The sequence below is a fragment of the Bombus affinis genome, chromosome 7 (genome assembly GCF_024516045.1).
Source record: "Bombus affinis isolate iyBomAffi1 chromosome 7, iyBomAffi1.2, whole genome shotgun sequence".
Classification (NCBI taxonomy): Eukaryota; Metazoa; Arthropoda; class Insecta; order Hymenoptera; family Apidae; genus Bombus; species Bombus affinis.
Genome location: NC_066350.1, coordinates 5,493,648 through 5,508,654, shown reverse-complemented (window position 1 = coordinate 5,508,654; position 15,007 = coordinate 5,493,648). Strand labels below are relative to the sequence as shown.

The 15,007-nt window shown below is 40.5% G+C and overlaps 1 protein-coding gene across 5 annotated transcripts in view; it reads left to right on the top strand.

The window, feature by feature from the left end:
• LOC126918565 (leucine-rich repeat-containing protein 4C-like) overlaps positions 1 to 15,007 on the top strand; it is a 279,614-nt gene that overhangs the window by 12,810 nt on the left and 251,797 nt on the right. The gene's annotated exons all lie outside the window — the stretch shown is intronic.

Genomic DNA, 15,007 nt, shown 5'->3' with positions numbered 1-15,007 from the left:
CGTTGTATGAGAAAATTACCTGACCCGAATTTCCTCCACTTACATTCACAAGATATATCCAATATCAAAATTAACCAATAATATGCTATGTCGAAGTAAAAGCATTTAACTTTCATATAACTCGATCTCTAGATACCTGTGTAGTGTCTTCCAGGGTTTTACAACAAAATGTAGTCAGAAATTTTCGCTAGAGCATCCAGATGTAATGACTTCAGCGCAATTTTCGACGAAGAAGCGTTTCTCCACGCTATGAGAGACATTCTTGAGAATTAATCGTGATGGAAACGAAATTTTATGGAGGTGCGAAAACGGAGTAGAGAATGCACAGGGCGATGGGCCAGCCATGCCTATCGCGGCGAGTTTCTCGCTGAGAAACGGGCGTCGCGACGCTTTTATATCTCATTTCCAACTGCAAAAAGGAAACGCGAGAAAGCCGGCAAAAGTACCAGCTAACATTGTTAGCGGCAGTTGTAGCTGCGCACGCCATGCCGGCAAGACTAATACCAGCTCGCATTGTATCGCATTTGCGTACTCTGTTACACCTTTACGAACTTTTTGCTTCAAGGTTTATGCACCCGCTGTGAAAAATATGTTTACGCTCTTCGATATTCCGTGTTTCATATTTATTTTTCTTAACGCAGACAAGCGAACGCGTTTCGCGTTCGTTGAAAATGAATTACGATAACGCTTATCAGGTATTTTAAACAATTCATTATCGGTTATTTGTTCCGTTCCACTCGAGTTGTCTATGTGGTAGCGAATTTTTATAGCTTGCTAGCATGCCACAGATCGTCGACGAATTGAAACTGCCGACTCTCTTCCAATTCCGCATCGTATTTCCTCATTTTCTCACCTCCGCGATCTTACGTCGCTTTGCTTAGTTTCTGCTCATTATCTACCGATTCTATCCTCCTCCTCTTTCTCCTTTCGCCTGTTTGCCTTTGTTCTCTTTTTGTTCGTCTCTCCCTCCCAGTTGGTATCTCTCTTTGCATTTTTAATTTTCCTTTCCGTCGCGTCACCGCTCCTTGGGTTCACCCGCTCTTCTTCCTTTGCTTTCAACTTTCTCTGACATTTCACCCCTTGCCTCGCCTTTTTTCTCCGTACCCGATGCTCTTTGTGGAAAAGCGACATTAATTACGACTGTCCGCTGCATCGCGCACCGCGCGTCCGTATATCCAAAAGTTGGTACTTTCTGTGCCAGCAATTAACGACACGTATGCATGCAAAACCAGGGGCAAGGGAGGCGGACGCAAAGGAACGTAAAGGGTGCGAACGTTGGAGGAAGGTACGAGGCGACGACTGCAGGTTGCCGCAGGTTGCCGCGCTCAACCCTTATGCTTTTTTTCGAAATACGATGCTTGCGCTCGTTTACGTTTTCCTTTTCCACCGTTCGCTTCGTTGCACCGTAATAATTTGACGATGCGAAACAAAACGGCGGCTGGCTGCCTCTTTGAGTGCTCCTTTGTTCGCAAGGAAGGACAATGAAACGAGACTGCCTTAGTCGTTGTCTACGAGCGTCCTCGTGACACTGGTTGAATCAAGCTTTATAAGCATCCCTTTTAAATTAACGAAATATTTACTAGCCACGGGATCTCTCTGCGACTTTTAAATATTGCACACGCTTCGTCGGATTACCTAATAATAGAAGACCACCCATAGCAGAGTTTTGCTCTTTATTATGCGAGGATATCGCGATGTGGGAACACGTGTCGGCGAGCTCTTTTGAAATCAGTCGTGTCTGACGTTCATAAGGGTAGCAAGCGCGAAAAAACGAGAAGTACGGCGTAGTTGTTCCCTATCCCCTGTTCCCCACCCTCCGAAATGCACTTTCCTCCTATTACTCGTTCTCGTTTTTTTTTTTTTTCCACCACTGCATTACCGTAATTTGCTCGTACTGACATGAGATATAAACCGTCGTCACAGTCGTCGCGCCGTCATCTCTTTGACTATACCCGTCGAACGGAACACAGAAAACGTGAGATCTCGAAGCGACGAAAGGCGGAATTCTTCTAGTGCGTTCCGAGGGAACCGTACGACAGCCACGGACGCGAATTCTTGAGCATCTATGAGTGAAAATTGCACGTTCAACTGCGTACACGACTAAACTCGCTGGGAACTAAAGCGTCGTTACGGACTTCGTTTCCTGGTACTCGCAATAAAAACCAACATGCTAGTTCTTTCTTCTTTCGCTATTAGGATTCTTCGCAACAGTTGCTGGAATCTTCGCGTACGAGCGAATCTACGTTTACGAACGAACGGTACGTATATAGGAATTATGTATTCAATGCGGAATTTGAAAATATATCTATCTGTAGAGAAAATGATTCGATTTAGGTCGATGATTTTACGATTTTGAATATTTTATAATTCAAGCCTAGTTTGTTTAAGATTTATTTATAGAGCGTGATTATGAAAATGTTTGCATCTCAGTAAAGACGAACAGTCCATTAGAAACTTAATAAATTAAAAAGCGTGTAGATAAGTAGGTTCATATTGTATGTACGCTTCATAAAATATCTGAAAAGCGTAAGCAGAAAAATATGCTTCGCTGTAAAATTTTGATCGAAATATTAATTATACAATTTTATTTTACGATGGATTAGCGGTATAGAACGGACGTTAAAATAATAATGCCTGTGTATATTTGTAGTGTAAGTAAATGTAAATTAGCGACGATTCGTTGTGCAAAATCTATATATCATACGTAATCTCCGATGACACGAAAGATACTGAAATAGCGGTGAATAGATTTTGGACCTTAATCCAATTTCACATACAGGTTAAAGCCTTGTTTGCTTGTTCAGGGAGTGGCTGATTTGCAGAACAATACTCGCGGGAAACAAAGTTCTTACGCATCGTGTTGAAAGAAAACAGAAAGTTATTAGGCTATATAAATATTCATGAGTTACGTAAGAATAGGAATCTCCGCTGGGAGAAGCAGGAGGTGAGCGGTAGTTAGAAACATTCTGGCATTAAAAGCTGGAATTAGTTAGTCGCGGAGACCGCGTAGCTGGAAAGTAACACAGCGAAGTAAATAGTTCATGCGCTCTGTAAAATCGCGTAAGAACAAACATCAGCAATGCTCTAAAGACTGCAGTAAATCACCGAATAGCTCAAAAGACTAGCTTCCCTTGGCTGCTTTCTCCGCATGAATATAAATTACTTTGCAGACACAGATTACAGTTAGAATAATATGTTTGCGTATTTTCGGTGACAACGTGAAATGATACTCTCGCTTGAAATATAACATCCGAGTGAATAAACTTTTCTTGTATTAGCTATGAAAGTTACCAAGTTCTTTTGCGTTTGCTGGAAATGGCTATTTAGAATGCCGTGAAAAAGATCGAGTAACTGTTTTGAATCACGAGTAATTGTAAATCATGATAGAAGTTTCAAAGTAAGGTAACGCACGATACGAATGTTCAATGACGTGAAAATAGAGATATTTCACGTAGAGCAGATATCGCGCGAGATGATATAAAATGATAATATTGGAAAAATCGAATAACGATAGCACGCAGCGCAAAGTTATTTGATTCAAGGCGCGGTAGAAGCGCGATTTATTTTCATCATTTATGTTATTTAGATTTTCCATTGTTTCGTTAAAACTAACCAGTCCCCCCGTCTACTTTTATCTCGGTGGAGGACGATAAATCGGAATTACAGAGAAATTAATGGAAATTGCAGTTTAAGAGATTGATCGCGTGTCACATTAATTTTCCTGTCAGTGTAATGCATATTAATGTTTTTTATGAGTGAAAGTTACGTAATACCGCGCGACGCGATGATAATACCGGCAAGCGACCGATGAAAAAGAAACAACTTCCACGTAGAGTATGTATCGGTTTCTTCTTAGCGTATTCTGCTGCGTTTCTCGGCACAGTGCACTCGAGTAATTTGCGAGGTAGCGCGAAATCAATAAGAACAGGAAACTCGAAGAGACGAAGACTTACTAGTTGTTTTCAATTGCGCCAGCAACTTCCATTCGTAAATACGCTTACCTCTTTTCTCTTCCTCTCTTTTTCTTACCCGATACATTGTCCTTCCAGATTTTATGTTCAATCGCAAAACGTTCGCGTTCTCAGGTAAAATCTTCTGCTTTTCATCGTTAACACGCGTGAACGTTATTTTATATTCATTCGTGTGATACTGCCGTGAACACATTTATCTTTCGAAGAAATTCCTTTTCCAATTATTAGCTTTATGTCGTGTTGGTTACATATTGTACATACCGATATGGAAGCGATAAATTAATTTTTACTTTCGCAAGTTTGAATAAACTTCCCATTTTAACTTCGTATTATTACAATGAATTAAATGTATGATTAAACATACCCCATGTACTTTCGTATCTTCACAGCTACGCTTCGTTTAAAGTTCTTGAAATATTGAACGACTTGGACTTTTCCACAATTTTTAATCTGTGTTAGCGGTTAGTTGTTATATTATTTATATATTTCATATATGTATTTTTGCACGTGCCGTTACTAGCTACATTCCCTTTATTTCGTCCAGCGCGTGTTCCACATTTTTGAATGGAATCAAAACGCGTTAAAAATCGATATTCTTTTCAATATTTACTCTTTAACCGTTTGTACTAGATATCGTAGAAATCCAATTTGTTTTGTCCTATCAAATATATCGCTTGTTCAAATCATTAGATATTAACCGCACGATCGGAATTCACTCTGTTTGAGTATTTTTTTCCATTCGAATAATTTTTCAGCCAATAATAATCGATGATTTTTATTTCAACGATTCAACGTGACGAATACCAGTGAACAAAGGAAGATAAAAGGAAGAAAATATTTATTTAGAATACAAGCCAAGAATTCGTCAAATCCACGACCCGATTTTTCGAATCTTTCTCTCGTTGTTTTATCCTCTAGCGAATCGAAGCTTGCCGGTAGTCTCGTTTACTCGTCGATCAACGAGACACGTCGAAACTTTTAACCGGCGTCGGTTCGCTGGGAATAACATTAATTACTCGGTAGACAAAACTCTGCGACGCGACGCGATGCGATGCACGTTGTGTGTCGTCGGGCCGAATAGTTTGTACGCTTTCTATTTCAGCAATTAACATTTGTGCTGGATTGTGTCGGCGAACGTAGAGAGGCGCGTGTAATGCTCGTGAGGGTGAAAACGGGAGCGGTTGCCGCGGTGGTGGTCGACGCATACCTTTCCTCCTCCGAAACACGCTTTTTATCCTCGTTACTTTTTCTTTTCACGTCCCTAGCGTCTCCGATCCCCGTCCAAACCTGACTCCCTCCATCACCCCTTTAGCGTCAGTAATTTACCCGTAGCACGAAATAAACCACCGTTACCTTGACTACTCCCTTGCCGGATATTTCCGTGAGTTTCCACGGTTGCGTTTTTATCGTATTGTATCGTGCCGTGCCATCGCGACGACGACGGCCACGGCGACGGCCACGACTACTACCACGGATGACGACAACAGCAACCAAGAGGATCGTTTGTTTGTTTTCGTTTCCTTCCATCGCGACGCACCACCTTTTTGGTGCTTAGTCGGAGCGAAGGTGTGCGTTTTATTCTACTACCGATCTCTACCAGTTTTTACTATTCTATCCGCCAGGAGTTGCAGATAAATTGTACACCGCTGTTGAAACTCGCTATTTTCTTTCGCCGGATAGTTGCGCGACTTTGTCGCTGATAATAAACAGACTTCTCGGGAACAATTAAACGACACAGCTGAATACGCGTCCACTTAGATGTACGCGAAAGTGCTGAACGAAGGAAGATAGCTTTCTCGTTGATGCGTGTCGTATAACGTTTGATGCTTCTTGCCAATTAGACACTGATTGTTACGTCTGTTACGACGAGGAATTCTTACGACTGGTTAAGAAATATAGAGGCCGTGTCTGTCTGGTGGAGATTTGTAGGTATTGTTTATAGAAACGGAATGTTTCTCGGAGAATATTGCACGGAATTCTTGTACCGTTTTATTAGGAGGAAAGCATCGAAAGAAACAGTATCGATGCTTTGGTAGAATGAAAGCTGAAATATAAAATATCTCGTTGCTCAAAGCAATTGTAATTTTTATTCAATTTATTAACAAATTTATCTTGTATTTATTTGTATGTTTTTAAAGTTTTGTGAATTTCGTCGTAAGGTGTTAAGATATCAGGGTATCGAATAAATATGTTTCTTTAGCATTAAGCGATTTATCACTTGTTAATAGCTGGATACGTGAATCGGGGCGTTATAATATTGTTTTATCACGACTAGAAGGGCGTGATTAATATACTATGCCTCTAGAGTTTAATTACCACTTGATACATACATGGAAGTATGCAAATGGTTTTATATTTCTTTCGCGATAAATTACTTCTACGAACAAGATAACAAAAGTACAGGATAAGTAGCAAGCTATTCACGGTAACAAAAATGGTAATGATTTCAAATTTATGTGCAATAAAATATTTTAAGGATATAATTCGTTGGTTAGTGGAATATCACGTGTAAAATGAAAAGCTATGCACGCTTGTGTTACGTTATAAAATTTCACGTACATTCTGGCAAGGACAATTACAATTTGAAGCAAGTGTCGCAATTAGATCGCTCGGTTCTTAAAATGCAATTACAGTGTTGCTGGAAATTCACGCACTTCACCGAGGAGCAGCCACAATTTAAATCATCGGGTCAGGCTCAAACGTTTGCTTTTCTCTTGTGACATTAGCTGCGGTCGGGGTGTATTCGCGCGTTATTGCGGGCAAATGACACGTGAAATTGAAATTGGCCTAGAACTCTGATTATGCGAACTTGTTTGCATATGAAGCATTAATTCTCTGTAGCACGCGACCGTTGTGCAATCTGGAAATTAATTTTATTCCGTGAATCTGTAAACATCGTTCCGATATGGCACGCTTGATTTCAAGTGCATCACGAATGACGAATTGTTGTACGTTGCACGCGATAGAAGCTTCGTTACGACGACCAACACTGCGTAACTTATGTACGGAGATTAATGCGCAGATTAATGCGGAGATCGGAAAAAGGTACAGCGGAACGGTACAGGGGAAAAGGTGGTACTGCTCTTTATAGTCTCTATCGCTCGTCGTCACGCGTTCATCGCCACGTTGTTTTTGGTTTGGATATGTAAATGAGGTATGTGTCGGAAACAACCGATTCCAGAGGACTTCTTTCCACTTCCACTAGCTGTATTCATATATGTATGCTAGGATCTGTCAAGCATGCCATGAGAGAACGTGAACCTCGTTGATTAGCAGCACTGATCTTCACCACTACCTAATGGTATTGAACCGCGGCGAGCGTTTGAAATATGCAGGAGAAATTTAACGGAGAAACCATAATATACATAGATGCAACTCTTAATAGTTACGAACGAAGTAAATTAATTTAAATTTAATTTTAATTTAATAAATTCATGTTTTATTTTATTATATCTTATTATGAATTTAAACTAATTTTGTTAATTTTAAAATATGAATATTAATTTTAAGGTACCTTACAAAAAATCGGAATTCTTTAATGAAAACTGATGTTTTAAATTCCTCCTATCCTGAAGAAAGATTAATGTACTAGTAACAGTACATACACTCACTACCTCGAGTACGTGTATTTCACAATGATACTAATTAAATTCTCGGGTTAGCTTCCAAAAATAAACGAATAAATATTTGTTCACTTGTGTGAAGCAAATTCTTGGCATTCGACAGAGTACTAGATCAAATGATGGAAAAATAAATTCAGCAGCGACTGAAGTGCGGCTGAACGCGTTTCCTCGTTAAGCGGAGCACGGAATCACGCGACAAGATGCTCCCTATTGTCGTATCCGGCCGCACTTGCTGAGTGAAATGCGCTTCATTCCTAATTCATTAGCGGCAGAATCTCGCTTCGTAACATTTACACGTTTCCGCAGGACAGCCAAATGCAAAGTTTGGGGATGCAACCGTATTTTCATCAGGCCTGGAAGTAGTAGCAGCTGCCTGCTCGCCAGGTTGGCTGCTTTTCCACGGTCACGAAGACGACTACGACGACAACGACGATGGCGACGAGGCGCGACGTCGAGTTTCTCATTTGCACGATACACAAATACGGGCGCGTCCAAATGCGTAATTCCAACTAGAGAGACTAGCCTTCAAGCTTTACTTTTGCTAGTTTCATCCCGGTGGCATTAGAGAAAACTGTCGCGGCTGAAGAAAATATCAGTCGACTGCGAAACGCGAATCAAATTTGCGTGCACTCGTGCGTTGATCGTTTTCATTTCGTTTTCATTTCACTGATGGGAATGGTTCATTCGATAGCGTTTATCGAATGCTATCGAACGCTTTACAAGCGAAGCGTTGCGTGGAGGTCACTGGTTTTCATCGGTATTTACTGGTATTAATCACAGTTAACAGATCTTTCGGTGGTTACATTTATGTAACAGATACACGCAATAGTTCGTAAATGTTTCGACCATTCGATTTTTCACGAGTAATAAATTTCAATGGAAAATAAATGATTTCGGTGATTAAGGGATTTTTGATTCGGCGGTACATTCGATTATGCCAGCAGAAGTTCCTCATTTGAAAAGAAAATATTTGTCGTTTATAAGTCATAAATAAAATTTCCTATAAGTTGCTATCATCTCAAATAAAATACGCTTTAATAAAACGTTGTAATTATGAACAAAAATATCAATGCGATTATCTATCTCTTAAAGAATATCTTTAAACGCTCCAACCGTATTTATAAATACGCTACAAGCGAACATTATTTCTGCATAAGTCAGATTTATATTTTTTAATCGGCACAGAAGTTAATTAGCGGTGCAACAAAGATTTAACTATCCCTTTATTTATCATTAACGCACGATCATGGTGATAAGATTTTGTGTTTCGTGCTCATAAATACGATTAAGGGAACTAAATCGGAGCTAATTCAGACAAATCCCTGATGCTCATGATCAGCTTATTGCCTCTCGAATCACGCGGCTTTCGTGTAGGGGTAAGCGGACAAATGTACAGAATGATATATCCCGGTGGACGTAGAGCTTGCGTCTGATCAAAGGCCGGAAGGTCGACAGCGGTACTTTGTTTGTTCGATTTAACGATGCGCCGTTAATTAATTCAGTCTCTTCGATGCTAACAAGTACGATTTCGAGGAACTGGCGGATAGAAGAGACTCCGGCTGTGTATCGAATCATTCGGTAATGGTACAGTCGCGCCAAAGCTACGACAAAGGTGAATCTACGAAATCGAAAACTGTCTGCGATAGAAATTCAAATTTCCGTAGCTGGATCGTGATGCCTCTCATGCTGATAATTTCGCGTTATGATCATTGTACCGACGTCAAATGCAAGCCATAGTTCTCGGCGACTCGTCATTTTGTTTACAGTGTCTACCCTTAGCGATATCGGATTTTTTGCTATATCGTACACGTGTCTGTTAATCGAATTTCAATCGGAGAACACGCGCTGCACCAAAGCGTTACATCATTTCGCGAACACGCGTCGATAGCCTATTGGTTCAAGTGATTTGCGTACACAGATCGTCGTGGTAGGTTTACGCGATGTAGCAAAGGTGGATGTATATAGTTAACTTGTACGTACAGGAGGATGGAAGCGTGTATTAGGCGGGAAAAATCGGCCATACACCGGTGCAACGGCGATGGTAACTGTTTCGGTGATAACAGTTTGTATCCGCGTGACAAGAATTGGCGTTGGCTGAAACTACGTTGCCACACGGCTGGTGGATAGCTATGACACGAATCACTGGCACTTGAACGCGAATTGTTATCGTCCAAGTAGTTACCACGGTTGTTATCTAGGTAGCAACAAATCTTTTTCGTCGCGCTAGTCGTCGTCGACGTCGTTGTCGTTGTTGTTGTCGTTGTCGTTTTCGTCGTCGTGGATGCAGCAGAGTTGCGGCAAAGCGCTTTCAAGCGATACATATCTGGAAACGAGTTGGGTCTAGAGGTGTAGCAGGCAGGACGTGAGTCGAAAATCGTGTACGGCATAACTCGTCGTATTTACCGTAGAGATGCAGATATTCACGAGCAAACATACATCAGTCGCGCGTGCATGGGAATGTACAGACTTGTGTACGCGCAAATACATGCATGCTGGAACCGGTGGTGCACCGTGAAAATCGGCGTCCATGTCGATATATTCTTAGTATTGGCGAGTCGACTGTCTATCGGATTCCTCCTTCGCGAGTCCCGTGCGTTTGCCACGATAATTTGAATTAAGAGGAAAACAAGCCACTTTTATTTACCGTATTTTTAATCGCGCACGACGAAAGATGCGAGACGACGATATTCTGGTAAAATAGTGTTCGGCGACGTTTAGACAGCGAACTAAGCGAAGTTTCGAGATAAACGCGAAGGTAAAGTAGCGTTTCGTTTGTCGAGGATACTCGATCAAAATGTCTGAGAACGACCGTGTGTTGGTGTTGCGTTTAAGGAAAAAATATGCTCAGAAGGTACATGTGAATCGAAAATCATGGTATAAACTGCAATGGTTACCGCGCTGATACACACCAACTTGCACGTGATTGTATTTAAGAACTTAGATATATAGAAAGCATACTGGTGGTTCTTTGAAGCACATTGAAAGTTTATCCTTACTTTCATCCCTACAGTTCATCCCTACACTCAGGTGTATTTTTCCTAACACGATCGTTCGTTTACCGCAAACACTCGTTTCTCGTATGTTTCATCGTGCTTCTTTCTTTAAGACGATGTGGAATATTCTCTCGTGAAAATTATCGTAATACACGCGCGCGCATTTTGTTTATCGTTTTCTCGGAAAATTCTATACCTACGAATATTTTATATTTACTCGAAGACCATTGTTGTTTAAATGTATCGAGTATTATTTGACCGGACTAACTTTGCGATTTCACCAACGACACAGTGTCTATTTATTCGACGATATAACGATATGAAGCAGAACGGTATTCGAGAGCATGCAATTTAGAGGGACACATAAGGTGCTTGAGAAACAAGTTACAAACTGCATCGCGTCGAGTTCTCGCAGTATTTGCCGTCGAGATGCAGATACCCGTATGCAAACATGTGGAACCTGTAAACAGAGACAAACACACATGCGCAAGACTTCGAATTACTGGGCTGGTGAGTAGCCCCCATGGTGTACTTTTCCTAACTTCGTTATCCCATTCCCGATTGCATCGGCATACACGCAACTTCTTACTGATTTACGTAATCCGTAGGTTTTTGATGTACACTCGTTGCTCTTGGTTGCTCGTTGCCAAAGTAGAAATAGTGGGATTTTTATTGATTCCCGTTTCGATTATATTCGTTTGGAAGTTGAATTTGGATATATCTGCTTACTACTTTGGATTACTTTATTATCAGAAATATATAGTTTTGCGATTTAAGAACTTGTACCATTTTTATAAATACCACATATATGTAACTTATTGGAAACGTAAATAGGAAAGAGAATTCTTTACTTTAGAATTCTTTACTTGGAAGGAGGAATCGAAATACTTTTATCATTATAGATACAAGACAAATGAGAAAAATAGAAGATTCACAGGTTTAGAGCGTTAATTAATAGAGTGACGTTCAACTTGTTACGTGTACAATTAGCGGGAAATTATATAAAGGTATCCAATAAAGAAATACGTGGAAAGTCGCGAGACAGATTCGGAAACCATGCTCGAAACAACGAAGTTTCTATCGTATTTATCATTGAGATACAAATACGCCTGTATAAACATGCATTGCCGTGTAGACGAAAACAGAAGCGCGCACAAGAATAGTCCTTGAGTCACGCCGGAAACCAAGCTTCAATGGTAAGGTGTACTTTTCCTAACTTCATTATACCACCCTCAAATCGGGACCTCTTCGCCCTTATTTGTGTGTTTTTGTGCCAGTATACGCGCTTCCTCTCTCCCTTGTAATCTTATTTTCTGTTTAACTTGCGAAAGTAAGAAATCCCGAGTTCAGTCGAAATACGATTATTATCTTTCCGCTTTTGGTCAATGGACGAACGAAAGAACGTAATATTCTTCTTTAATTTTCCTTTTCCTTTGCCAACAGTAGCCTGAATAATTATCTTATTATCTAAATTCCTTTAAATATAAATAATATTAAGTTTATTTATTATTTCAATAAACTTTTGTTTATAAATTTGAAATTTATACATGGTTGTTTAATTGTTTAAATAGTTTATTAAATCGTCACCGATCGATCCCTTCTTTGATAACTTTGACCAGTAATTGCAATGTTTTGTATAATATCGATAAGTATAGTACAGACATATGTACAAGAGCGTGCGCCAGATGACGACGAATGAAAAAGATCGGGCTTACGTGCTATATAAATAGTACAACCCCTCTCGCCGAAGGCTTAAATATAGACTTAATCCATACCAATGACAAGCACGTACCAGGTCTTAAATATCACGTTCTCGATTATCCAACGTTAATTACCTATTCCAAGAAAGTTTCGTCGTATCGATAACTCTCTCGCCATTTTATATCTAAAAATTTCTTCTAAATTTCTTCTCTATTATCGCCATCTACGTCAATGTTAACAATGACTCGATCGAGTTAATGCCATACACGGCGATACCTGGTAAACGAAATTTAGTAACCCATTCATCCGATAATTAGCTATGTTCGCTGTATCGAGTGGATCGCGTGATACTTTTTGCGATGTGGCGCTTGCTTTCCCCCGTATTTACCCTCGAGATGCAGATACCCCTAGATGCTAACACTAGAGATGTAAACATGCACCATTGCGGAACACAGACGACGACTACACGCTTTGTATACAGCGTATACGCGCACACCAGCGTGTTCTTTCGAGTCTTCGAATCACGCTTTTCAAGCAGGCTTCACGGTGTACTTTTCCTAACTTCATTATAGACCGTCGCGGGTACCGACGTGCTTGTTTGCGCATTCGTTACATCGGTTTGCGTGCACCTTTATCTACCCTCCTCTCGCGACTTTCGCTCTCTTTAGTCAGTATGCTAACGCCGTATTTCGGAGTTCGTTCCACGGTGCAAGTGAATGAGGGAAGGAACCGAGGGGTGGCGAAAAAAGAAAAAAATTACGTTGTCGAATCGAAGCAGCCCACGGCCCTGCTGTTTCGTTATTGTGCACGCGATATACATAATACACGGGGATAATATTTGTCTGCGTCAACGAAACGATCCTTTTGAAGAATCCGTTGTTACGCCGATGTTTCCATACGCGCATTTTCTCCTTTCGTAGCCATCGAGTGTATTAATTTATGCGACGCCCATTGCGCACCAACTTTTCCACTCGTGTACACTATCGTACACGCGAACTCCGTTACTTTTATCGTGTTAGAATCTTATAGTTGGCGATATTTCGAATGCGATACCAACGTTTGAAGAACTAACCACGTTCAAGAATTTCGTACTCGTATGCTCGTTCAGTGATATAGTCTCGGCAAACATATAGCGGGGTCATAAAATAAGCCAGCAGTTAAATCGAACATGTTTAAGGAGAGATATAGAGACTCGGCCAGGATCGTGTGAGAAAATATTCAGTTCATTATCAACGCAATTTATACGATTTAGCGAAACAAAAGTTCAGACTCGCGTTATAATTTCCCTTTCTCGTTCTCTCCTCTCTAATTTACTTGAATCGCTTTCCTTTATTATCTACTGGATAGTGATAAAGAATTTTTTCAATCTTCGAAACACACGCTAACAAGCGTGGCTTTGTTGCATGTATTAACTTCATGGTGAATTAGTGGCTATTTAGATTATTCCAAATGGTAATTAAAATCCTCAAGCTTTCGTAAAGACGTTTAGTTTATCCGTTATCGCTATATCTTGAGCTGGACTATACGTTGTTTAAGAATCTGTCTCATAATTCTCATTGCGACGCAATGAGCGAGATTATTATTTGCTATGTTAACACGGGTGAGGTTTCACAGAAACACCGTTTCTTGGAAATTGGTCGGAGAACGGTGCTTACTGTTCCTGCTAATATCAATGTTAGAAAATGTAGCGTTGCAGCTCCAGGTTTTTCTAAGTATCGGCTCAAGGGCAGCGCGATGTATCTCTCGCTGTAAATGATCGCGAATACCTTGCGTAACCTAAATACCTGATTGGTATTCAGTTAGCAACGTGTATTTTCCTCCTGTAACTCCGTTTGTTGTATCAAAACCGTTAACGTCAAGTTTTTAACATTGAACTAAAATGCTTGTTAACTGTATGTTTTCAGTAGTTTTATGGTTCAACTATGTTTCAATGTTTTAAAGATCAAATATGATTTCACAATGAATAAACGAACGAAACGAATTGTTGAAAATCATGGTTAATTAAATGCAGACGAATCCTATTCGAATTTCAAATTATTTCCACCAACGTTATCCATTTCGTCGTATAGTGTGATTAAGTCTTTATCATGCGTTGAACTAAACTTACGTAGAAGTGTATCGTTGCTGTCACAGGAAGTAATTACAATTATTCGCGTCTATCAAGCACGCGAAAACCGAGCTTGGGTAATGCAATTGGCATGCGAATCATTAGCGCGGTTAAAAGACGCCGCGATCGTTTCCGCGAAATGCAGACGCGAGATCCATCACTGTCTCTCGAGAAATCGATCAATTAAAAGCTTCTACGTGCACGCCTGCTAAATAAGGCCAGAGGGAGTCGTGACGCATCGCTAACTTGGACTCTTTCTTGCGAAACGCGTCGTTTGCGTTACGGTTCCCGGCTAACAAGCCTTCCAGTCCTTCGGCTCGAAGAACGAGGCACCAGTTCCGCGACAACTGCATGATATTCACGAGCGACGTGTTGCGTTCTCAACGAACGTGTTTGCATCTCGCCGTATTCTTGCGTAACGATCGTTTGAATCTTTCATAAGAGCAAATCGAGAAAGGTCACGATCGAATTAAAATGTATGCTCGGAGCGTCAAAGGTGCGACGCGACGACGCTTTCCTGTCTTTGATCGGCAAACTTTTACAAACTGTCGACGTTAGTCTCGTGGCTTCTTTGACTTTAGTTTTCACCACATTATTAACGTTATGGTTTTA